This window comes from Oncorhynchus keta, chromosome 4 (genome assembly GCF_023373465.1).
Source record: "Oncorhynchus keta strain PuntledgeMale-10-30-2019 chromosome 4, Oket_V2, whole genome shotgun sequence".
Classification (NCBI taxonomy): domain Eukaryota; kingdom Metazoa; phylum Chordata; class Actinopteri; order Salmoniformes; family Salmonidae; genus Oncorhynchus; species Oncorhynchus keta.
This window is the reverse complement of record NC_068424.1, coordinates 36,076,441-36,087,674: the sequence shown is the minus strand read 5'-3', so window position 1 is coordinate 36,087,674 and position 11,234 is coordinate 36,076,441. Positions and strand designations below refer to the sequence as shown.

The following is an 11,234-nucleotide window of genomic DNA, read 5'->3' as shown; positions in this document are numbered from 1 at the left end:
AGAGCCCCAGGACAGCAACACAATTAGACCCAACCAAATCATGAGATAACAAGAAGATAATTGCTTGACGCATAAACAAAATTAACAAAAAAACATAGCAAACTAGAATGCTATATGGCCCTAAACATAGAGTACACAGTGGCAGAATATCTGACCACTGTGACTGACCCAAACTTAAAGAAAGCTTTCACTATGTCCAGACTCAGTGAGCATAGCCTTGCTATTGAGAAAGGTTGCCGAATGCAGACGTGGCTCTCAAGAGAAGACAGGCTATGTGCACACTGCCCACAAAATGAGGTGAAAACTGAGCTGAACTTCCTAACCTCCTGCCAAATCTATGACAATATTGCAGACAAATACAACCTATAGGTATGTTTATTTATTTTCCCTTGAACTATTTGCACATCATCACAGCACTGTACTGTATATAAACATACTATGACATTTGAATTGTCTAACTGTTTTGAGTGTAATGTTTACTGTTAATGTTTGACTGTTTTATTTCACTTTTGTTTAATATCTAGTTCAATTGCTTTGGCAATGTAAAGATATGTTTCCCATGCCAATAAAGCCCCTTGAATAGAAATTGAAATTGAGAAAGAGAGAGACAAAGAGAGAGAGAGAGAGAGAGAGAGAGAGAGAGAGAGAGAGAGAGAGAGAGAGAGAGAGAGAGAGAGAGAGAGAGAGAGAGAGAGAGAGAGAGAGAGAGAGAGAGAAATAATGGTGTTCCAAAAAGGTCCAGTCACCAGGACCACAAATACAAATTCCATCTAGACACTGTTGCCCTAGAGCACACAAAAACTATACATACCTTGGCCTAAACATCAGCGCCACAGGTAACTTCCACAAAGCTGTGAACGATCTGAGAGACAAGGCAAGAAGGGCATTCTATGCCATCAAAAGGAACATATTTCAACATACCAATTAGGATTTGGCTAAAAATACTTGAATCAGTCATAGAGCCCATTGCCCTTTATGGTTGTGAGGTCTGGGGTCCGCTCACCAACCAAGACTTCACAAAATGGGACAAACACCAAATTGAGACTCTGCACGCAGAATTCTGCAAAAATATCCTCAGTGTACAACGTAGAACACCAAATAATGCATACAGAGCAGAATTAGGCCGATACCCACTAATTATCAAAATCCAGAAAAGAGACGTTAAATTCTATAACCACCTAAAAGAAAGCGATTCCCAAACCTTCCAAAACAAAGCCATCACCTACAGAGAGATGAACATGGAGAAGAGTCCCCTAAAAAAGCTGGTCCTGGGGCTCTGTTCACAAATAAAAACACACCCTACAGAGCCCCAGGACAGCAGCACAATTAGACCCAACCAAATCATGAGAAAACAAAAAGATAATTACTTGACACATTGGAAAGAATTAACAAAAAAACAGAGCAAACTAGAATGCTATTTGGCCCTACACAGAGAGTATACATCGGCAGAATACCTGACCACTGTGACTGACCCAAAATTAAGGAAAGCTTTGACTATGTACAGACTCAGTGAGCATAGCCTTGCCATTGAGAAAGGCCGCCGTAGGCAGACATGGCTCTTTTAAGAGAAGACAGACTATGTGCACACTGCCCACAAAATGAGGTGGAAACTGAGCTGCACTTCCTAACCTCCTGCCAATGTATGACCATATTAGAGAAACATATTTCCCTCAGATTACACAGATCCACAAAGATTTCAAAAACAAATCCAATTTTGAAAAACTCCCATATCTACTGGGTGAAATTCCACAGTGTGCCATCACAGCAGCAAGATTTGTGACCTGTTGCCACGAGAAAAGGGCAACCAGTGAAGAACAAACACCATTGTAAATACAACTAATATTTATGCTTATTTATTTTATCTTGTGTCCTTTAACCATTTGTACATTGTTAAAACACTGTATATATATATAATATGACATTTGTAATGTCTTTATTGTTTTGAAACTTCTGTATGTGTAATGATTACTGTTAATTTTGGTTGTTTTTCACTTTATATATTCACTTTGTATGTTGTCTACCTCACTTGCTTTGGCAATGTTAACACATGTTTCCAATGCCAATAAAGCCCTTGAATTGAAATGAATTGAATTGAATTGAATTGAATTGAGAGAGAGAGAGAGAGAGAGAGAGAGAGAGAGAGAGAGAGAGAGAGAGAGAGAGAGAGAGAGAGAGAGAGAGAGAGAGAGAGAGAGAGAGAGAGGGAGAGGGGGGAGAAAATGAGAAAGAGGAGAGAATAGGAGAGAGTAAGAGAAAGAGACCATGCATCCGTGAAACAAGTCAGTATTCAACATTCCTCCATGTCTGTGGAGCTGATGCCTCTCCTGCAGGAAAAGGCTGCCGAACAGGCCCCTATTAACATCGACGGGGCTGTAGTGGAGCGGGTCAAGAGTTTCAAGTTCCTTGGTGTCCACATCACCAACAAACTATCATGGTCCAAACATACCAAGACAGTCGTGAAGAGGGCACAACAAAATATTTTCCCCCCCAGGAGACTGAAAATATTTGGCATAGGTCCCCAGATCCTCAAAAGGTTCTACAGCTGCACCATCGAGAGCATCCTGACTGGTTGCATCACCGCCTGGTATAGCAACTGCTCGGCATCTGACCGTAAGGCACTACAGAGGGTAGTGCGAACGGCCAGTACATCACTGGGGCCAATAATAGGTGTCTGAAGGAAACCCAGAAGATTGTCAGAGACTCCGTCACCCAAGTTATAGACTATTATCTCTGCTACCGCATGGCAAGCGGTACCGGAGCGTCAAGTCTAGGACCAAAAGTCTTCTCAACAGCTTTTACCCCCAAGCCATTAGACTACATTGACCCCCCCTCTTTTACACTGCTGCTACACTGCTGTTTGTTTGTTACCTATGCATAGTCACTTCGCCCCCAGCTGTACATAGCCTCGTTATTATTATTATTATTGTGTAACTTTTTATTATTACTTTTTATTTTAGCCTCCTGGGTAAATACTTTCTTCTTCTTGAACTGCTCTGTTGGTTAAGGGCTTGTAAGTAAGCATTTCACAGTAAAGTCTACACTTGTAGTCGGCGCTTGTGGCAAATAAAGTTTGATTTTATTTGAAGATGGTGTTAAAACCGCCCACTAGGGGCAACAGTGAGCGCTATTACCTTTAAGTAGGTTTCGGTATTGCTCGGGCGTTGTGGACTGGGACTTATGTTGCCAAAGTTTGAATGTGGAATCCAGCGATGGAAAGTTATTTGTATTTTTCCTTTAAGCCTATCTAAAATCGTAACCCTTACCTTAATCATTCTGAGTTAATGCCTAAACTTAACCTGAAACACACATTTTGTTTAGAAGAATTTCGAAATTGGACTTTTCTGAAACATGGATAAACTTCTAATTCTGACGAGAGACTGTGAGAGTTAGTTGAGACCAAGACCAAAACCGAATTCATAAATATTCACAAAACCAATATTGAGTCTATCCAGGCCCATTCAGTAGGGAAGATTTGGTCAAGACCCACAGTCAGTCATTGTCAATCAGTGGCTGATCTTTTAATTGAAAATGCCAGATGTAGAAATCCCTCTGGCTCAGTGAATAGCTACAGTTTGATGCTTGGTTGGGAGGACAGCTCCAAAGTGAAAGCTTGGGAGAGTTCCAGGAATTAAACTCATGCAACTAACACCCTGGGGAGGGAACAACTCTTGTAGGCCTGCTGTTTGTCACGATTTATAAAGAACTCGCCATAGTTCAATAAATCTAAATTAGAACCACAAACTAAATAATTGACATATTTTGCATAATATAGATTTTTTTACATTTGTATTTAGAGGAAAAAAATATTATTGCCACACTATGTAATTCAAGTTTTTTATATTATCCACACTTCAAGGTTAACATTTGAATAGTTACAAAAAGGCATGCAAACAGTAGCCTACCTTATTCTTACATGATAAATAGGCCTATCCTACTGGTCACAGATGTCAGTTCATCTCGTTTTGAGTTGTCAACTAACATGAATTCAACATGAAATGAACAAAAAAAGGTTCAAAGTTGGGTGACAAAAAGAGAAATGCCCTTACATTGATGACTTTTTGCAAATCCAAATAGTTTTCCACATTGATTCAACATCATCACATATATTATTGGAGGTTGAAATTCCATGGAAACAACGTTGATTCACCAGGTTTTGTCCAGTGGGATATGTCAATATATTTGGACATTTCTTTATTAGGTCTATATTGTTATAGATGTTAGTAGTCTTACTTTCAGTCTGAGGTTTTCAAATTGAGCTGACAATAATATATAATTTCTATCCATCCCTCCGTTGAAGTAGCCTACATCAGTCCGTTCAAACATGCCTCCACAGCGCGGCAAGCTGTTCATTATTTCTGTCGGACGATTTCTCCCCCTGCCCTGTATCAGGGACTTGTGAAAGACAACCAATCGGAGGCTGTGCCCTTTCCTTCAGCCTCCCTGACATACACACAGAGAAGTGATGCTGCCTACGCGAAAAAGCTAAACGCAATTGAGGTACAGCCTTGAAGCTCTTTTGGAACTGCTGCAGTGAACGAAAGGATACACTTCGCTCTCATCTCACCAACTACCCCTTCGCTATCGTAGGATTTCTTTAACTGCATAAGAACTCCGGTGGCAGGTGAGTGAAACGATCAAATCAACTTTTTATATATATATATATCGATGTGAACATATTTTCAGCTTTGTGCTTTGTAGCCAAATGAAAGGTTGTCCCGATATATAAGGCTACTGTTTGAAAACTGCCGAGTCAAGTGCTATTGCGACCTAGAGGTTAGGCTATTGGTGTAATTTATTGACCGTTGTGCATGAATTGATTTCCAGGTATCATTATACGTTATATGTTCAATAGTTGATTAATAAATAAGGGTAAGTCGAGGCGAGTTAACTTTAGCCTACATCGCTGGAAGTTGCTTGGAATATCACTCGATGTGTAATGCATTATGCCGCATTCACGGAACCACCCGGAACTACGAAACTCGGAAATGTTCGACTTGCTAACTGGTTGCACGCGGCGCGTGCAGCCTCTAACTAGTTAGCAAGTCGGATATTTCCGAGTTTCCTTGTTCCGACTACCACATCAACGCGGCATTAGACATAATAGACCACTGCGTCAACTTTAGGCTTTCGTTTATTATAGGCCACGATGTTGGATAATGTATTTTGGATAATATTATTTATTTGACTCCTTCAGATCAGATGTACAGTAGGCTGCAGTAGCACTGTGATGGCACCACAAGGCAACACATCATGGAGAGTATCAAACAGAGGGAGGTCCACCTTATATCTCTTTAATATAATGACAACTGAATATTTTTTTGATGTAATATTCATTGTTTGTTGGGGCTATATGAAATGTTCTCATTCCTCTTAATTCTTACCCACTGGTTATGCTACGGATATCGATGCAGGTAGCCTAAAGGCTACAGTAGAATAAGCTACATGCATTGATGAAAATATTAAATTCTTCCCCTCTGTACAGTTGGTTGGTGTAGCTTGAAGCGCAGGGGCCAGACCGTGATTTGAATAGGCTCCTGGAGATGCCTGGATTTTTCCAAGTATGCCTCCTCAAGTGCGCCCTCAGTCATATTACATTAAGTCATAACGTGTGAGGCTTTTACAGTATTAATTTGGACTAGGTACATTCGGGTAGGCCTGTAGGCTCTGCCATTCCTCAACATCTTTGCATTCTCATCAGCCTTTTTTGGGGGCCTTAAGCAAGATTTGGTTGGGGGGGCCCCCACCTCACTGCATTTGTTTTTGTTGCCATGGGCAGAGGGAAAACAATTGCAGTTTTACAGCTAATTTCCTGCATTTCTACCCATTTTGTCATGGGGTGGAGTAAGATGTTTGCAGTATTAAAGCTACATTTCATAAACTTTAAAGCTAATGTTGGAATGACATCTGAGTGAGAATGACTAACAAAATCAATGGGGACCCCCGGAAGTCAGGGCCCCTGATCAAGTGCCCTATATGCCCGGTCGGTATTCGGACGTGATTACTACAAGTTTAGATAGCTGGTTAGACTAATTACCAATCCAACAATTGTTAGTTGGCATGACTAATTGAGTGACTGTCAGTGACTGACATAACAAGATAAAACGTTGCTTTATATATGTTTGTATGCCAAACAATGTATGGGGGTTTGGAAGTGATGCAGTTAATTACATTGATGGAAGCTACAGTCTATCTGCAATATTAAAGCTGATCTACACCCTGGAAAAAAACGGGGAAAAAACTGTTTGAGACCCAGACTGAGCCCTCCCCACCCCCCATACAGTCAGGGGCCCTACATTTATGTTGCCTATGCCTGGAACCTTAATAACTTTAATTGCTTGCATGAGTTTGATTGAACTGTATTCTTTGGGTTGGTTTGGCCTACCTTATGCAATTTTCTTGGACAATATGGCAGTTGATTCTTTCCTAGTAATTTTCTTTTGTTTGGTGCCATTTAGCCTATATCACAAACTTAACTCTTGACGCATCCATCCCGTTAGCGGGATCATTTTCATCAACACCCGCTGAATTGCAGTGCGCCAAATTCAAATTAAATGACTAAACATATTTAATTTTCATGAAATCACAAGTGCAATATTGCAAAAAACAGCTTAGCTTGTTGTTAATCCACCTGGCGTGTCAGATTTCAATACAGCTTTTCGGCGAAAGCATAGCAAGCGTTTATGTAAGATCTCTCAGTAGACAAAATATTACAAACACCTAACAGCCAAGTAGATTGGTCACGAAAGTCAGAAAAGCAATAGATTAAATCGCTTACCTTTGATGACCTTCGGATGTTTGCACTCACGAGACTCGCAGTTACACAATAAATGTTCCTTTTGTTCCATAAAGATTATTTTTATATCCAAAATTCCTCCATTTGTTTGGCGCGTTATGTTCAGAAATCCACAGGCTCAAGCGGTCACGACATCGCAGACGAAAATTCCAAATAGTATCCGTAATGTCCACAGAAACATCTCAAACATTTTTTATAATCAATCCTCAGGTTGTTTTTAAAATATATAATTGATAATATATCAACCGGGACTGTCACTTTTTCAATAGGAGAGGGAGAGACAATGGCTGCCCCACTCTGTTGCGCAAGCAAAACTGTGATCACCCAGCTATCCACTGACGCAAAGTTAACTTTCTCACTCATTTTTCAAAATAAAAGCCTGAAACTGTGTCTAAAGACTGTTGACAACTTGAGAAAGCTGGGAAATCTTGAGGAATCTGGTTGATATCCCTTTAAATGGAGCAAAGGCAGGCTATGGAACATGGAGCTTTCAAAATAGAAGCCACTTCTTGGTTTGATTTTCCTCAGGTTTACGCCTTTTTTAGTCCGTTTCAAATAGGTATGTCTTTTTAGACAAAAACGAAAATCCTGCCCCCTACGCTCAAAAAGTTTTAACAGGCCCTTTGCTCTGTACGCCTTAGCTTGTGCAGCTTATAAATTACTCCATGTTCCATGCTTCAGTTACATTTAACATTTACATTTAAGTCATTTAGCAGACGCTCTTATCCAGAGCGACTTACAAATTATGAAAAATATTGCTCTTAATTAAAGGATAAGATTACAAACTACATTCTCAGGTTGTGGGAACGTCAGGTGAGCGCTACTGGGTGTTGTCTAGATGGATTACAGTTATGTCAACATTGACTTTTCGTAGCTGGTTAGGATAACTTACACAGCAGGTTAGGAGAATTAACATAGCAGGTTAGGATCATTCGATTAAAGCTAGGAACATTTTTAGGGTTAGCTAAAATTTGACGTCAATTTGGCATAAACTGAATCCCTTCTAGACATGACCATGCTGTTGGTCATGCGCACTGCATTCTGGGAATCTGCATATTCCTCAAAACTTTTGGAGTAAAAATGTCCCATTTAGACATACCTGTCATGCCTTGGTCATCGTATTTTGTGTTTTCATTATATTATTTGGTCAGGCCAGGGTGTGACATGGGTTTATGTTATATTGTATTTTCGTATTGGGGTTTGTAGTATTTGGGATCGCGGCTGATTAGGGGTGTTGTATAGGCTTGGCTGCCTGAGGCGGTTCTCAATCAGAGTCAGGTGATTCTCGTTGTCTCTGATTGGTTTCGCTTTGTATTTCGTGGGTGATTGTTCCTGTCTCTGTGTAGTTTCACTAGATAGGCTGTAATAGGTTTCACGTTCCGTTTGTTGTTTTTGTATTTTGTATCGTTATTTCATGTGTCACTTTTTTCTATTAAAGTCATGAGTAAACACTACGCTGCATTTCGGTCCGACTCTCTTTCTACAAACGAAGAACGCCGTTACAGAATCAACCACCACACTCGGACCGAGCAGCGTGTTAACAGGCAGCGACAGCTTGAACAGCGAAGGGAGGACGTTATAGATAGCAGAGGCATGGAGTATACGACGTGGGAAGAAATCGACAGGTGGGCGGCCGACCCAGAGAGAGTGCAGGAGCCCACCTGGGATTCGCTGGAACAGTGCGAAGAGGGCTATAGGCGAATGGAGTCAAAAAAAAAGACACGCCGGCTAAAGCGGAGAGGCGCTGGTATAAACATGCAGCGACAGCTGGAGCAGCAAAAGGTGGATGAATTATTCGGAGAATGGACATGGGAAGACGTGTTGGATGGTAAAGGTTGTTACACTTGGGAGGAGATACTGGCCGGAAGAGATCGCCTCCCTTGGGAACAGGTGGAGGCACTAAGGAGAGCAGAGGCAGCCGGAGATAGGAGCCGACGATACGAGGGAACACGGTTGGCAAGGAAGCCCGAAAAGCAGCCCAAAAAATTATTGGGGGGGGGCTTAATGGGAGTATGGCTATGCCAGGTAAGAGACCTGCGCAAACTCCCTGTGCTTACCGGTGGGCTAGAGAGACATGGCAGACACCGTGTTATGCTATGGAGCGCACGGTGTTTCCAGTGCGGGTGCATAGCCCGGTGCGGTTCATACCAGCCCTTCGTATTGGCCGGGCTAGAGTGGGCATCGAGCGAGGTAAGCTTGGGCAGGCTCGGTGCTCAAGAGCTCCAGTGCGCTTGCACGGTCCGGTCTATCCAGAGCCACCTCCACACACCAGTCCTCCGGTTGCAGCTCCCCGCACCAGGCTTCCTGTGCGTGTCCTCAATCCTGTAGCACCAGTTCCAGCACCACGCACCAGGCCTTCTGTGCGCCTCGCCTGTTCAGCACAGCCAGAGCCTTCCTTCCCTCCTGCTCTGTCGGAGTCTCCCGCCTGTTCAGCACAGCCAGAGCCTTTCTTCCCTCCTGCGCTGTCGGAGTCTCTCGCCTGTTCAGCACAGCCAGAGCCTTCCTTCCCTCCTGCGTTGTCGGAGTCTCCCGCCTGTTCAGCACAGCCATAGCCTTCCTTCCCTCCTGCGCTGTCGGAGTCTCCCGCCTGTTCAGCGCTATCAGAGCCTTCCTCCTCTACAGCGCTGCCGGAGCCTCCTGCCTGTTCGGAGCAGCCTGAGCTGTCATTCTGCATGAATCAGCCAGAGCTGCCAGTCTGCAAGGTGCTGCCAGCCTGCATGGAGCAGTCAGAGCTGTCAGCCTACATGGAGCAGTCAGAGCTGTCAGCCTGCATGGAGCAGTCAGAGCTGTCAGTCTGTATGAAGCAGCCAGAGCTGTCAGTCTGCATGAAGCAGCCAGAGCTGTCAGTCTGCAAGGAGCTGCTAGTCTGCAAGGAGCTGTCAGTCTGCAAGGTGCTGCCAGCCTGCATGGAGCAGTCAGAGCTGTCAGTCTGCATGGAGCAGTCAGAGCTGTCAGCCTGCATGGAGCAGTCAGAGCTGTCAGTCTGCATGAAGCAGCCAGAGCTGTCAGTCTGTGAAGCAGCCAGCGCTGTCAGTCTGAAGCAGCCAGAGCTGTCAGTCTGCATAGAGCAGCTAGATCCGCCAGTCAGCCATGATCTTCTAGATCTGCCAGACAACCAGTCTCTTCCAGATCTGCCAGTCAACCAGTCTCTTCCAGATCTGCCAGTCAACCAGTCTCTTCCAGATCTGCCAGTCAACCAGAATCTTCCAGATCTGCTAGAATCTTCAACCATCATTTTCCAGATCCGCCAGCCAGCCAGGATCTACCGGAGCCTACTACCTGCCTGAGCTTCATCTCAGTACTGGGCTTCCTCTCAGTACTGGGCTTCCTCTCAGTACTGGGCTTTCTCTCAGTACTGGGCTTCCCCCTCAGTTCCGGGCTGTCCCTCAGTTCCGGGCTGCCCTCAGTCAGTCCCCTCAGTCCCGAGCTGCCCCTCAGTCCCGAGCTGCTGCCCCTCAGTCCCGAGCTGCCCCTCAGTCCCGAGCTGTCCCTCAGTCCCGAGCTGTCCCTCAGTCCCGAGATGCCCCTCAGTCACGAGCTGCTCCTCAGTCCTGTGGGGTTCTGGGTGAGGACTATTAAGCCATGGTCGGCGGCGAGGGTGGATTATCCCAGGACGCGAAGGGGAGGAACTAGGACATTAATGGAGTGGGGTCCACATCCCGAGCCGGAACCGCCACCATGGACAGACGCCCACCCGGACCCTCCCTATGGTTTTGAGGTGCGTCCGGGAATCCGCACCTTAGGGGGGGTTCTGTCACGCCTTGGTCATTGTATTTTGTGTTTTCGTTATATTATTTGGTCAGGCCAGGGTGGGTTTATGGGTTTATGTTATATTGTATTTTCGTATTGGGGTTTGTAGTATTTGGGATAGCGGCTGATTAGGGGTGTTGTATAGGCTTGGCTGCCTGAGGCGGTTCTCAATCAGAGTCAGATGATTCTCGTTGTCTCTGATTGGGAACTGTATTTAGGTAGCTTGGTTTCGCTTTGTATTTCGTGGGTGATTGTTCCTGTCTCTGTGTAGTTTCACCAGATATGCTGTAATAGGTTTCACGTTCCGTTTGTTGTTTTTGTATTTTGTATCGTTATTTCATGTGTCACTTTTTTCTATTAAAGTCATGAGTAACCACTACGCTGCATTTCGGTCCGACTCTCTTTCTACAAACGAAGAACGCCGTTACAATACCTCACTGTGACCAAAAAAAACACAAAGATAAAAATAAAAAAAGAACCACTGTTAAATTAAAGTTGATATGTAACAGTAATGAATTATTCAAACATTCATATTTTGTGTTTTAATGCCTGAAAAAGTTATCCAGGCCTTCCTCTAGCCTCCAGATTGCTTCATGTTGGTTATATTGTTCTAGCTCTCTCTAAAGCCTGCAGTGATATGCCTGGAGGAGGCCAAGCAGTTGTTAGGGGGAGTTGACTAAGTAGGCTACCA

General features: G+C 43.8%; 1 protein-coding gene across 1 annotated transcript in view; it reads left to right on the top strand.

Annotated features, from left to right (window-relative positions):
* The first annotated feature begins 4,263 nt into the window (after positions 1–4,263).
* LOC118374521 (cadherin-6-like) overlaps positions 4,264–11,234 on the top strand; it is a 90,659-nt gene continuing 83,688 nt past the window's right edge. Inside the window, exon 1 of the mRNA XM_052506612.1 lies at positions 4,264–4,621. The gene's annotated coding sequence lies outside the window, so the exon portion shown is untranslated. The remainder of the gene's footprint in view (positions 4,622–11,234) is intronic.